This window comes from Danio rerio, chromosome 3, assembly GCF_049306965.1.
Source record: "Danio rerio strain Tuebingen ecotype United States chromosome 3, GRCz12tu, whole genome shotgun sequence".
NCBI lineage: Eukaryota > Metazoa > Chordata > Actinopteri > Cypriniformes > Danionidae > Danio > Danio rerio.
Window position 1 is genome coordinate 20,945,025 of NC_133178.1, and position 14,366 is coordinate 20,959,390.

A 14,366-nucleotide genomic window follows, 5' to 3' on the forward strand; every position below is an offset into this window, starting at 1 on the left:
ATTACCTCCCAGAATTGTCTTGACGACTGCGCTCCTAAAGACCCGTTTCAAACTCCTCCAAAAACCTCCTGCATTAATTGCACTTCATTTTTGTCTTCTGAGGTGCTACTAATTTATTATATGAGCAATTCCATGCAAATGTCAACCACATCATGGAAAAATTACATTTTCACTATAATAGCGAAACCCTTTCTGTTTTTTTTTTTGTGTAGGCTTGTATTTTACAGTCCTGTAAAAATACTCAAAAATGGTTCTGTATTTAAACAATTATATTTAATTTACCAAAATCAGACCAGTGGCAAATTCACATCTGTCACATCTATAACGCAGAGGTGTCACACCCATAACAAAGCGTTTTCCTCATAAATGCAAAAAATGTCAAATTATATCTAATCAATCATGTTTATTCTATAGTGAGCCGACTCTTATCTTTTTAATTAGCATTATTTCTTTTGGGTTGTGCAGTTTAATTCACAGAACTTCTACAAAGTATGTTGTCTACTATAAACTCACAGACTTTTTTGGTCACATCCATAACGCATGTTTGTTTTCCACATTTAAAATATAAAAAAAACTTTACAGATTAATATATTTCTGATCCCATAACTCTGTGGTTTGTTCTTTTGGAAAATACAAACAGATGTTTCAATATAATGTAACATGTACTTTCTCTGTATGTTTTGAGTTTTTCTAAAAATGGAACATCCATAACAATAGAATTGCTCATTAAAGAAAAAAAATACCACATTGGCTTTCCCTGCTGCGTCAAAATCCATTTGCCTTTTTGATATTTTGGTTCAGTTTATAAGAAAGCAACATTTTTTTTCATTTTTTTTCTTTGTTTTTTAGTTAACGGGGTATTACTCTAATTTGCATCTTTGGATGGAAACATAGCTAAGAACAACAAGAACTTCTCATATTATGATCTTGGCATTTCTATCCTTCCTCATGGTCATTCAAAAAGAAATGTTGTCTCAAGCAAGCCCATCCTCCTCAATTCTGAAATTATGTGATTAATAGCAGATAACTGATGCGAGTAGCAGGCGGTTGTCTGACAGGAGTAGCACACACATCACTGCATGGTCTGTAGACTGAATCTGATTTAACAAATGTTCAATGGGTGGTCTTAATTGCCATGGTAAACCGAATTATTCTGGGCTGGAAAGAAAACACTGATTCTGTCTAATGGTGGGGATCCACTATCAGTAGAAAAGTAGTATTCTTAGGTAGCAATTTAAACATAAAAGCAATGCAGGATAAAGGGAATGCTAATGTTAACAAATTTATTCTAAGTTAACAAATAATTCTGAGTATTCATAAGCTGATATTAATATTGTGCCTTTTTAGACCCTGAGTTAACATCCCTTATTAGTAAGTTTTTTTTCTGAATTGAAAACAATGAAATGACCTCTTCTTCATCCCAACTTGTGTCCTTTCTGTCACTCTTTTACATTATTCTCTGAAACACTGAAAAGACTTGACCTGTTCCAGACCAGAATAACTTTTTTATTATTATTATTATCTCAAAAGAATATATACTGATGAATGTTGGAAACCAGTAGCCATTGACATCCATAGTAGGAAAGCAAATACTATGAAAGTCAACTTCCAACATTGTTTAATATGTCTTCAAATATGAACAAGCCAAGTAAGTAAATGATGACAGAATTTTTATTTTGGAGTGAACTGTCCCTTTAAGCACAGTTTGAAAAGCCTTAAAATATATATTTTATTAAATTATTTCTTGTTCTTTTATTTACAGATAGATTGCTAGTGGCATCACAAATCTATGACCTGAGAATTAACTTAAGTTTCACAAAAAAAAGTGCTCTTAGAATTTGAAAGAACGTTGGATTTTGTAGCTGTGTTCACTTCACAAGTTTAAAGTCAAGTTTGGAGTTTTGGAGTTTTATTTTTTTTAATTATTAAATTTATTTAATAATTTAATTATCCGTCTTTCGGATGAGACGTTAAACCGAGGTCCCGACTCTCTGTGGTCGTTAAAAATCCCAGGATCTCCTTCAAAAAAAAGAGTAGGGGTTTAACACCGGCATCCTGGCTAAATTTGCCCACTGGCCTCTGTCCATCATGGCATCCTAACCAACCCCATGTCGTAATTGGTTTCATTACTCTGTCTCCTTTCCACCAATCAGCTGGTGTGTGATGTGTGGTCTGGGGCAATATGAGTGCCTTCACTTCATCCAGGTGTATGCTGCACACTGGTAGTGGATAAGGAGATTCCCCCCAATGTGTAAAGCGCTTTGAGTGTCCAGAAAAGTGCTATATAAATGTAAGGAATTATTATTATTATTATTATTATTATTATTATCATTAATTTAAATTAAATTATTCTGATCATGAAGGCAGCATTTATTAAATGCAAATTTTTTTTATTAATTATTTATTTGTTACTTATTGTAGTTGCAAATGAAATTATTAGTCATTATTGCTTTTATTACTATTACTAGGGATGCTCCAATCGATTGGCTGACGAACGGTATCGGCTGATAAACACATTTCATGACTTGATTGTTACTCTCATGAACCAATCGCAGGTGTTTGTTTCTGAGTTTACAAGCAGAGGAAGACGCACAAGCGCTCACGTATATTATACATAGCCTAAGCTGAAATAAAATAATTGAATTGTTTTCTGTAAAGCTGCTTCTGGCCATGACATGTTCATACCTACATGGTTGTAAGGAACATGTTTAAGGAATTATATGCAGCATACTTAATTTATTCCTTTCAGACTTTGAGGAAAAAATGTGCTTAATGCATTATAAAGCTTAAAAGCATCAGAATCTGAATTCTGTATCGGCCGATCACCATGAAAGAAAATTGGTATTACATATCGGCTGCAAAAATCCTGATTGGAGCATCCTTTAACTATTAACTACAAGGTACTGATATCATACTACTTTTTTTCTGTTGTCCCACTGAGGCTACACCAACAAGACATTTGTACTCTGTGACCATGTTATTAATACAGTTAGTACCTTAACTAAAATCTAAAAAACAATTTGTCTGAAATTTGTCTGGAAATTTAATAAATAATATTATTAGTTCTCGTTAATTTCCGGCTGCAACTGTATCCGTTCTAGCAGCAACCTTAAAGTAGGCTACTTTGAATTAATCTGTTAATTTAACCTGACTGTCTGATAATTCTATAGTTATGATATTATGATGTTATGATAACAACTACTAATATAAACAAATGAGCCAATGTTGTAGTTTTCAACAACTATAAGGTATATTATACTACAATACACCACATTGTGCTGTAAACCGAAGCAGGCTACAGTATGTAACAGATTATCAGTTCTCTATAGTTAATACAGCAGTATGCTGTAGCATTCATAAACAAAATGTTGGAAATACTTTGATAATATAACACACTTTACATTAATATAGTTTAAAACACTAATGGCTATAAATTACTAAAGTAATAACAGTTAGCCATTCGGGTTTACCCACACATAACGTTATTTCAGAATAACGTTACCAACCGACATTTAAATATCAATGAAACAAACTTTTCTAGAGCAACATCTTTTCCCGCGATAAAACCAAGCCTAAAAACCAACCGCAAATGTAATTTCTTCATCACCAATCAATGTTTTTACAATAAAAACCCACATTATCCATACCAAGGCGACAGTGCTGAAGACAGGCATGTTCAGCAGAGATGGGCGTGGGGGAGGAAGTGAGAAAGATGCAGACGTTCATTTAGACCGTTACGCCTCAGCCGTTACAGTCAAGGATTTCCGAAAGCACAACGTTCATAAAGGGTATTTTCAAAAAGAGAGACAGTACTTACGAAGCGAACAATGGGCGCGGATGATGAGCGCGTGGCCGAGCAACAGCCAGCCGTGATGCTGTGTGTCTGTGTGTGAGGAAGAGAGAGAGAGAGACGGGGAGGGCGGGGGAGCAAGGTGTGTCCGCTGCCTCGAAAATGCAGAATTAAGTCTATACATTCTCATTTAAAATAGTGAAAAGGGAGAAATAGCCTTTATGTAGTTTAATGGTGCTACATAAACTGAAGAGATGAAATACTGCATGAGAAAGCGCATTAAATTAGTTGTTTCTGTTTTTCATTTGGAAATGTGAAGTCTTATTTTAAGTGTATGTATTAGCACATTTATAAAAATATTTGTCCTCCTTCATTAAGACTGTACTTGCGAAATCGCCCAGACAAAAGCACCATGTGGTGTTACAAAGGTCATGTTCGATAAACCACGCTCACGGGGAGGAAAGAAACGGGGAATCTCTCAAAAAGACGTGCTGTAAACTCAGTTTAGTAGGCTAAATGCACATATAAAGAGCAACCTTGCAGATTCAGTGGCGATTTGTGTAACCATGACAAACATTCACATGCAACATCAGCACCATTTTCAGAGGAGAGCAAACTACGAAAATCCCTTTACACCGGAGGACCAGTGACACGTCCGCTTACCGCTTTTAGACCGATTAGGCTTTAGAGCAAAAGACAGCAAAACAAAAATATAGATTTTTAATATGTTATACCTGCAATATAGGCTACCTTTGTTTAAAAATGACACCTTTCATACAGACTGACTTAACACACCGGCGTGAGCCACATTATGCTCCACACTTCTAGGTTTTTCCACACCGGCAAACCGCGTGCACGTGAAGCATCGCATGCGTTCCTCGCCCACACCTCTTCGAGATTCATGCATTTAATGCATGCCATGCAAAGAAGGACAAAACAAAGAAAAAAAAGACGCAATGCAATATTATTTCATTTGAATTAAATGTGTATCGTTAATATAGTGTATCCTTGGAGATAAGTACCGGTTCATGCAAATGCATAAAGAAATCCAGCAGATTCAGGTGCACTTTCTTATCGATGCTATCTCAGTGAAATGACATGCATTTTTTTTCTTTTCCCCCATTAATCTATAAAGAAAATCAGGCCCATTATGTCTCAGTCACACACCCAACAGTCGGATTTACTAACATCCTAAGACTTATACAGTGATTGTAAGTGTAAAAACTGTGCCGATGCTTAAAGGCATAGCTTATTGTATGATTAATGACGAATCGCTGTTAGATGTTGATCTTTAAGATTGTAAACCGGTTTGACTTACCTCTGTAGCACTCTGAGTTATTGTCTGTCCAACTGCAGCAGTCAGCCAGTGAGCAAACCCTGACAGTTCCTTCAGTGTCCTGCGAAGGGAGGATGGCGCTAGAGAGCGAGAGCGAGAATGATGTCAGGATGAAGCAGAACATGTGCGCTACTGAACTGACATTTCACTGATATTATTCACACACAGCTAATGTTTTCGTTGCGGTCAGTATTAGATTAGCAGTATGTTTTCATTTATGGCAGCCACCTACAAAAAAGCAAGTGTTTCAAACCTTTAAACTTTTGAGAATGTTTCTATGAATTTAAAATGACTCCTTGCAAAAATCAAGCATTTTTTTTCACAGTAAAATTTAGAAGACATCTTGGTTGCACCGACTTCACTTTGTATAACCACAAGTTTACTACAATTACTTTGATAAAACTATGGTATGATTTACCAATAGTTAGTTTGGGGTTTTCATGGTCAACTATAGCCTAATCCTAAATGGTTTTGCAACACCAACCATGGTATTTGTAGTAAAACTGTGGATATATACCAATGGAAGATGCACCGAAGGTTATAAAAAATTGTACTATTTAAAAATAATGTAAAAAAAATTATATAAAAAGGGCCTATACTGTGTATGTGAACAGCATCTTCATTGACTACCTCAGCAACCTTAATATATGGAAAAATCCCTTATGTAGGCTGTAAGTTTTTGCTGTTATTATACTGTGCACATTTACACTTGTCAGATTTGGAATGCTGTCCCGGGAGAAAACCCTAAGCTCGAAGATAATTGAGCCCAGGGTTCCCATCTGGTCGATTGAGCATGTAAGGGCAGTACGAGATCAAGTAGTTCTCAAGAGCTCCCCGTGGTAAAGGAAGAAAGGGGGAGATGGGGTGGATGGGGGTTTATTTGGAAAACGAAGATAAGGGACTAATTTTAGCCAGGTTACTTGTAGTGAGTTTGGATTAATCTAATTGGCTTACTAATAATTGTAGATGAGAGACCACATGCTCCTCTCGAAATTATTTTGTGAAACTTCTCTTAATTCAATTCAATTCAGCTTTATTTGTATAGTGCTTTTACAATGTAGCTTGTGTCAAAGCCAATGACTGTAAAAGGTCAAAGCAGCTTCACATAAATGGTCATAGTAACTGGATCAGGGTAGTTCAGTTTTTAGTGTTTAAGTTCAGTTCAGTTCAGTTTAGCTCAGTTAAGTGTGTTTAAATCATTATTGAGAGTCCAAACACTGAAGAGCAAATTCATCGATGAGTAGCTTTTCAGATCCTGAACCATGCAAGCCAGTGATGACAGCGGAGAGGGAAAAAAAACTTTACCAATAGGAGAGTGAAGAAAAAAAACCTTGAGAGAACCAGACTCTGTTCGGCACGACCATTCTAATTTCTCCACTGGCCAAAAGTCTTGTGCAGAGCTGCAGTCTGTAGAGTTAATGAATTAGCTGTCATTTAATCTTTGTGCTCACAAAAAAACAAACCAAATGAGTTTTGGGCTGCTTTCAGACACTCTGGTGTGGTTCAATTAAAATATCAATGCAACACAGACTAGAAACGTCTACTGTAAATCAGGAGTGCCTAAACTCAGTTTAGATTTAAGATATAAGATGGCCATACAAGCATATTTGCTAAACAATCTTACTTTATTAAGATCAAATGCCATCGGCACAATAGTTTTAGCTGGGTGTTCCTGAGTGTCTATTAAAAACAAAAGGAGACAGGATTTGTTTTGTTGCAGCCCCTCGTCTGTGGAATGGTTTGCCTTTGTATTTCAGGTCAAAGTCTTCCCTTGTTGTTTTTTTTAATATCGCTTTAACTTATCTTACATTTGATTGTATTTCATTTTGTTTACATATGCAAGTATAGATTTTGTGTGTTTTTTGATTTGTTAAGCACTTTAATAAACATTTGTTGCTATTAAATGTGCTATATAAAACAAACAAACAAACAAAAACCCATCTCAAATTAAATTTGTATTTAAATTAAGTTTATAGTTGACTAAAAAGTTCTAACATTATTTCTTCAGTAAGTGATAGCATAATGCAAAAAAAATTTATATTTACCCACAGCGTTTGTTTATAAAAAGCGTGCTTTCTATAATCACACAGCATATTTCTTCAGCATAATCTTAAACAAACATTCATAGGATAACACACTCAAGCACAAACACTGCACCATCAGCTTCACCAAATTCATCCATATTCCCTAGAGTTACATACCAAGCCAAGTCTGTCACCTGCACACCTTCACATGAACAGTAAAGTGTCCCTGTGTCCTTTCACCGCAGCACGACCTGGTATTTTCCCCCAAAAGAAAGTCAAATTTCCTAAATGTATTTTCTTCTCCTTATTGTGGATATCTTGTGATATCTCGCATGCAAAACACTGCAGTAGGATTTGTAGAATGTTGAATGATGAAGAGAGATGCTGCTCCTGATGCTCTCAGTGTCCTTGCTGTGTGATATGATCTTCTGCAAGCCAATCGTGTGCTTGGTTGAGGTTGGCTTTGGGTGGGAGTTGCTCAGCAACCTGCCCGCTTGTGAATGAGTAGGCAGTTTTCTTAGATTTTGTTCTGCTGTGTCTGTGAGAGAGAAAGCTAATGGCCTGCTAATGTATGTTGCAGCTGTTTTTTTTTTTATGTTGTAATTTGAAACTTTCCCGTATGTATTTTTTTACACATCAGCCTTTAATGATCTAAATGATGATACTGTTAAATTGGTTCTTACAGGAGAAAAGCTCTGGCTGTTACAAACACGTTTGGCCACTAGGTGGCGTCTCAGACCTGTCACTGTGACTGGTCTCCCTCAGGAAGGAGGTAACAGATTTTTCTGTCAGTAAAGGGACAGTTCACTATGGAGTCATATCAGTCTTAATAATAATACATTTGCATTCATAAATTTAATAAATGCACAGCACAATTTTCAAACTCAAAACACAATTCATAAATCCACAACTCCAATTCATCAATTCAAAAAACAATTCATTAATTTAAAAGTAAAAAGCAAAAATATTTCCCAAATGCGCACACATATGCAGCAACCTACATACATTTTAAATGTTTACACAATTATGTTTATATGAAGTTCTTTGTTAACTTTCTTCATGCATATATGAATTATGTTATATGTTTTTATAAACCATTGAATGTGCATTTGAAAATGCTCACACGAGCATGGAGTCCTTTGAATTTGTGTGCACATTTTTAAGACATTTCTGGTAGGACATGATTCGTACACATCTTTTTTGGAGGATATTCTGTTTAGCCAATCGTGGTGAGTTTTTTTAATCAACCAATCCAAACACTCCTTACTGAACAAACTCAAGAAGCTCCACCATGTAATTATTATTTTATATAAAATGAAATGAATTATTTTAGCAGTGTTATTTGTAGCTGACGCTGATCCGTCAGCTTGTATTTTTTTGGTTGTTGATTGTTTTTGTATTTCATTATTTAAAAGCGTATTTGGTTTATGTTTACTTTATAAATTTCCTTTGTTTCCAGTTGGCTTGAGTCGGAGGTCACATGATCTTTCTTGATTGATGTAAGGTGCAAGAGTTTGTATGGACAGGATAGTGAGATCTCAATGCAGGCACATGTTGGGTGCTACTGCTTATTCTACTGCTGGTTATGAGGCCAACACGGAAAATGAAACCTTGTATGTTATTTGTTTATTTTGATGTCCTTTTGATTGGGTTTGTGTAAAAGATTTGGGTTGTTTGTTTCTTTTTCCTTTAGTTTTCATGGTGTTCAATAAATGAAACGCATCAATATTTGGAAGCATGGACTGTTTTAATAACCGGCGGGTAGCTACATTATTAGACAATTGTCTAAAATTAAATGAGCCGAGTAATGTTATGTATCAGTTGTGTTGAGTACGGTGATCTTATGACATTCGCCAACTGATGAATTCAACACATTTAGTAGCAAATCTAACTGAACGAATCATTGATTCGAATTAATTGGTTAAATAAACGACTCTATTAGTAATACGATCATTTGCTGCCAACTGCTGGCATTTTCAATAAATCCTCATCTGTGATCAGAATGTGATGTTTGAATTGAACACAATGAAATTTTGCTGCTTTATGTAAATGCCTTTATTATCTAATTCATTTTTAGATGCAGATTAGCATTAGATTAGATGCTTTACCGCTTATGCAGCACAATAATGCTATAGAAACCACTTGTTATCAGCCTATACTGATTAAATTGCTAAATTTATCTTTAAATATATCATTCTTCTCAGAGTCATGAGGGAAAAAATGTAAACTCTTAATTGAATAATCAATTATGGTTACAGTATATTACACACAATATTGGAAAAATCTTATACTGCAAAATTTTTATTTTGTAAAATAAAATATGGAAACACAGGATAGTTTCACAGGATAGTTTTGTAAATCGTCAATAGCATATTTGATGGTTTCTCTGGGGACTCTAACAGAGTATTCAGGTAAAGAAAATAAAAAATCACAATGCAAAAAAATAAAATAAAATAAAAAATGCTTTTCTTACTTTGTCTCATTTCTTGTCCAAATATAATAAAAAATATATCTTAGACCAAGTAAAATTATTGTTTTGTTTTACAACTTAACCTAGTCAAGTTACCTTGTTGCATTTACTCAGTTAAGATGTATTGACTTACGGTAATTCTCTATGTTTCCCCAACTTAAATATAGTTAAATAATTGACCCAACTACAAAGTTTAGTTTTAATAGGTTAACTTACAATATCAAGTTAGCAGAACATCAAATTCACTCAACTTAATCTAGCAAATTTTCTCAATTAGAGACAGAACAGACAACAAAATAAATTACACATTTTATTAAAGGTCTTTACTCCTAATTTAGCAATTAAACACAATGCACATTTAATTGTCTTTACAAAGCATTTTTCTTGTAAATTATTTTTTTTACAAAGTAATTGTAAAGTAAAAGTAATCTCAAAAAAATGGAAAACTCAAAAATTCACAGCTAACACAGATTTTTGAAAAACTAATGGATGAATAAATGAAGAATGTTCTCCTGATGTTTTCACCTTCAGAAGAAGTAAGTTAAAAAATTCTAAAGGTTTTCAAGAAGAATCAAGAATTTTTCCTTAAAACAAACAAATAATCTGCCAGTGGCAGGCCCGGATTGGCTAAACGAGAGGACCGGGAGAATTCCCGTTGGACCGGTCTGGTTTTTGACCGGGTGGTCCAGTGTCCCTTGCTGCTTGCACTCTCATAGGTCACACTTATTTATTTTTTTATTTATTTATTTATTTGACCATAGCCTTACTCTTTTTATTCATTATTTTGCAGCAGCTCCATTCTTTTTTAAATGTATTTTCTCGCAGCTCCGTGAGCAAAATGCAGCCTGCAGGTTAATGATGACATATTTATCATTCGACCTCAAACAGCAGCACCTTACTGAATATAAGAATTTGAATATCTAATATGAATGAAAATTACACCTGTTCAATGAAAATCAGATGATCCACTACATTGATAAATCTGACTTAACTTTATCAAAAATCTAAAAAGAGGAGAAAAAGTTTAAGCCATCAATAGAAAGTAATACTGTGGTTAATAGAGTCTTGCGGATAACAGTGGTCAGCACATTGCGTTACGACACCGCAGCTGACCCGAGTTCGAGCCTCTCCTGAGCAGTTGTGTTAAGACAAATGATACTGTTTGGGTTACTTATATAGATGTACATATTTTATTTTATATTTTTGTGTGACCACCATTACAAAGGACTGGATATTATCTATAAAGAATTTTGCACAGAATATATGTTCAGATATTGCAGGAAAGGACATTGTGATGTTTTAAAGAATAATGTTGGAGATTTAGCTATCCTTTAATGTTCTCATATTTATGGAAAACATTTGAAGTTCTAAAGCAGCTGTTTCCTTGAAACATGTGATAGTGTCATTAGAAACTGATTTGGAAATGACTTTATTTTAACTTAGTCAGTCGTGAACTGATGGGCCGGTCTAAGGCTTGAAACTCCAGAGCTGAAAAAGGAGTCCCACTCCAGCCCTGGCCAGTGGGGTAAGCAAAATAATCTTGTTCTATATTTTTGGACTACAAATAAGTCAAAATTTGGATGAATTACTTAAATTCCGGATAAATATAGTGGTTAAATACAGTTCTGTAGCTCCTGCTCAGCTGTAATTCAGACACTACATTGCATATCTTTGCGATGTGACTATTGCGGATGCACACATTGCGATATCGATGCTAAAATGATATATTGTGCTGCCCTATTTGACAGTGTTAAGACAAAATGAATATAACATTGTAAGTACAATAGTTATTACAAAGGTATCCTGGCAACGAGACAGGAAGAAGCAGTTTATTTCTGGCTGTACATATATTTAGCACAAAAAAAAAACTTCACAGTAATCCAGCAGCTTTGGCTGAGACTGAGACGAAACCCTTCTGGTACTGCTGCTGACAGATTGTGCGTTTCTTTGTCTGTCTTTCCTCTCCATGTGTCTGTAACACAATAACCTGCTCTTTCTCAATCCTCAAGGACACAGCTGAGGCTAATGTGCTATTTTTGAGTCGTTGTGTTGAAAAATCAAAGGAGATGCTTGTGTCCCAAGGCCCAACAATAAGAGAGACAGATGACAGCATCTCTGTTGCCATGAACCACAAGGACACACAATGAAAATACAATAGGCTTTGAATGGAGAGCTGCTCTGATTTGTAAGTTAACACTCGTCAGCTGCGAACACACACTTGTCTATTACTAATCCATGAGGATGAGCTGTCTGTAACCTTACTGAGGGTTGTGGATCATTTCTATAGTTTCTCTGGAATACCCGATTTTGATTGGTCAGTCCCACCATCAAGGGCTGAGATATATTTAATATTGGTGTTACTTGTGTTTCACTTTTATCACAATTGTGGAACATATTTATTTTTGAACAGTTCATACAGATACAGCTGAATTCAGAATTATTAGCCCCCCTTTAATTTTTTATTTTACTTTTTAAAAATAACTATTTTAAAAAAATATTACAAGGACATTTTCACAGTAGGTCTGATAATATTTTTTTTATTCTGGAGAAAGTCTTATTTGTTTAATTTCAGCTAGAATAAAAGCGGTTTTTAATTTTTTAGAAAACATTTTAAGGTCAAAATTTTTAGCCCCTTTTAAGCTATTCCATCATATAAACCATTGTTATACAATAACTTGCCTAATTACCCTAACCTGCCTAGTTAACCTAATTAACCTAGTTAAGCCTTTAAATGTACCTTTCAGCTGTATAGAAGTGTTTTGAAAAATATCTAGTCAAATATTATTTACTGTCATCATGGCAAAGAGAAAATAAAACAGTTACTAGAAATGAGTTATTAAAACTAATATGATTAGAAATGTGTTGAAAAAAATCTTCTTTGTTAAACAGTTTTTAGTACAGAATTAAAAAAAAAATCTGTAAAAAAGTAAAATTATTAATACAAGCAATACAATCTAATTTTTTTTCACCCCATAAGAGGGCTATTTTGTTTGTCTTAAGGAAAAACTTAATTGTGACTTGTTTTTTTTTATTACTTGTCTAGACAAATGCTGCTTAATTTAAGAATTTGTTTACATTTTGACTAGAAACATCTAATCTAAAAAAAATCTAAAATAATAAAATATTTTTGCAGTGTATTAAAGGAATACTTCACCCAGAAATCAAAATTTACTCACACGTGTAGTTTTAAATTTAATGAGTTTCTTTCCTCTATTGAACACTAAAAATATTTTGAAGAATTCTGAAAACTTGTAACCATTGACTTCCATAGTAGGAAAAACAAACACAGTATAAGTCAATGGTTACAGGTTTTCAGCTCTCTTCCAAATGTCTTCTTTTGTGTTCAGCGGAAGAAAGAAAGTTACATTTGTTTTAAACAAGTGAAGGGTGGATAAATAATCAAAGAAAATTCATTTTAGAGTGAAATATTCCTTTAAGCTACGTATTTCTTCAAAAAGGAGTTGAAATAATCAGAACAAATTGGTTTCACGGTTAAAAAATTAAGTTTAATGAGCCATTTACAATAGAATTTTTACTTTTAGAAACATAACTGTTGCATTCTAATTAAATGCATGTGTAATCTACTGGTTCGATTGCACCCAACCTCGTCTGAGCTGGGATCGGCAATTCTTTGTATGGGTGTCAGTTGCTGTAACAAGGAAGCTAAAGACCATGGCCCATAACGTCTGTCACTATATACCTTTAGAGGTCTGAGGAGTGAGGGTTACCTGCACAGCACTTTGCTAGTTGGCCTCCATCACACTCACCTACCCTAAACCTCACTCCTATCTCAGGCGAGCCCCACACGTGTAACCCACCGGTCCAACTGCACCCAACCGGTGATTTTTGTATGGGAGTTGGTTGCTCTAACAAGGACTATAAAGACCATGGCCTCTAGTGTCTTTTGCTAGAGCACTTTTAGAGGTCAGAGGAGTGAGGTTTACCTGCATAGCATTTCCTTAGCTGGCCTCTGTTACACGTATATCTATTCCTTGCTGCTGATTGGTGAATAGCAATGCTTTAATAACTGAAGCACAGTCAAGACTACCGTTGCACAATAACAGCAAGCAAAATGTGGATTGGGTATTTCTGCGGAAAAAAAGAGAGTTTGTAGTTCATTTAATAAAGTACAGGTGATCTTGTGTGCTTCATTAAAAAAAGAGATGACAACAGTTTAAGTCTCTTTTTTTATTTGAGCTCCATCAGAAGAGTCTGCTTACACTTATTATTTTCTTGTTGTTTTTGTTGTTTGCTGTCACACTCATGAATTATTTCTCCAGGTTGAAGATTTCAGAGCTAATATACATCAATAATCACATCAGGGTACCATATTACATTATTAATGCTGCATTCATGCTGTACACTCTTTATTTAAAAGGTTTTACTGAATGACTTTAGCTGAAATCAAACTAATGTTTTACACATGTACAGTAATGGTAATTTCCTCCCATTATTCATCTTATGCTCTCATCTCACTCTTGATACAAAGTGTTTTCTTTTCCAGCTGTTGCTGTAATGCATTTGTATGGAAATCCCCACATTCAGAGCTATCTGGCTGCAGCTGTATTAAAGCAGAGGTAAGGAAATGTACATTTGAGATTGTTCACCCCAAAACAAAAATGTATTACCCATTTACTCTTTTTTTTCTGTTGAAAACACAAGAAGATGTTTTGAAGAATGTCAGAAACCATCGACTTCCATAGTAGGAAAACAAATTTTATGGCAGTCATTTAAAAAAAAAAAAAT

The 14,366-nt window shown here is 34.7% G+C and overlaps 1 protein-coding gene across 50 annotated transcripts in view; it reads right to left on the reverse strand.

Annotated features, from left to right (window-relative positions):
* The window catches only part of maptb (microtubule-associated protein tau b), a 58,429-nt gene extending 50,853 nt beyond the window's left edge, over positions 1-7,576 (reverse strand). For 27 of the 50 annotated variants that reach the window (XM_073944333.1, XM_073944337.1, XM_073944319.1 and 24 more), the window contains exons 1-2: positions 7,328-7,576; positions 5,109-5,206 (exon numbers count right to left, since the gene is read on the reverse strand). The gene's annotated coding sequence lies outside the window, so the exon portion shown is untranslated. Of the gene's footprint in view, positions 1-3,817; positions 3,892-5,108; positions 5,207-7,327 lie in introns of those variants that run through there. The other 23 variants (XM_073944334.1, XM_073944338.1, XM_073944320.1 and 20 more) reach the window with 1 other exon arrangement.
* Positions 7,577-14,366: the final 6,790 nt, after the last annotated feature.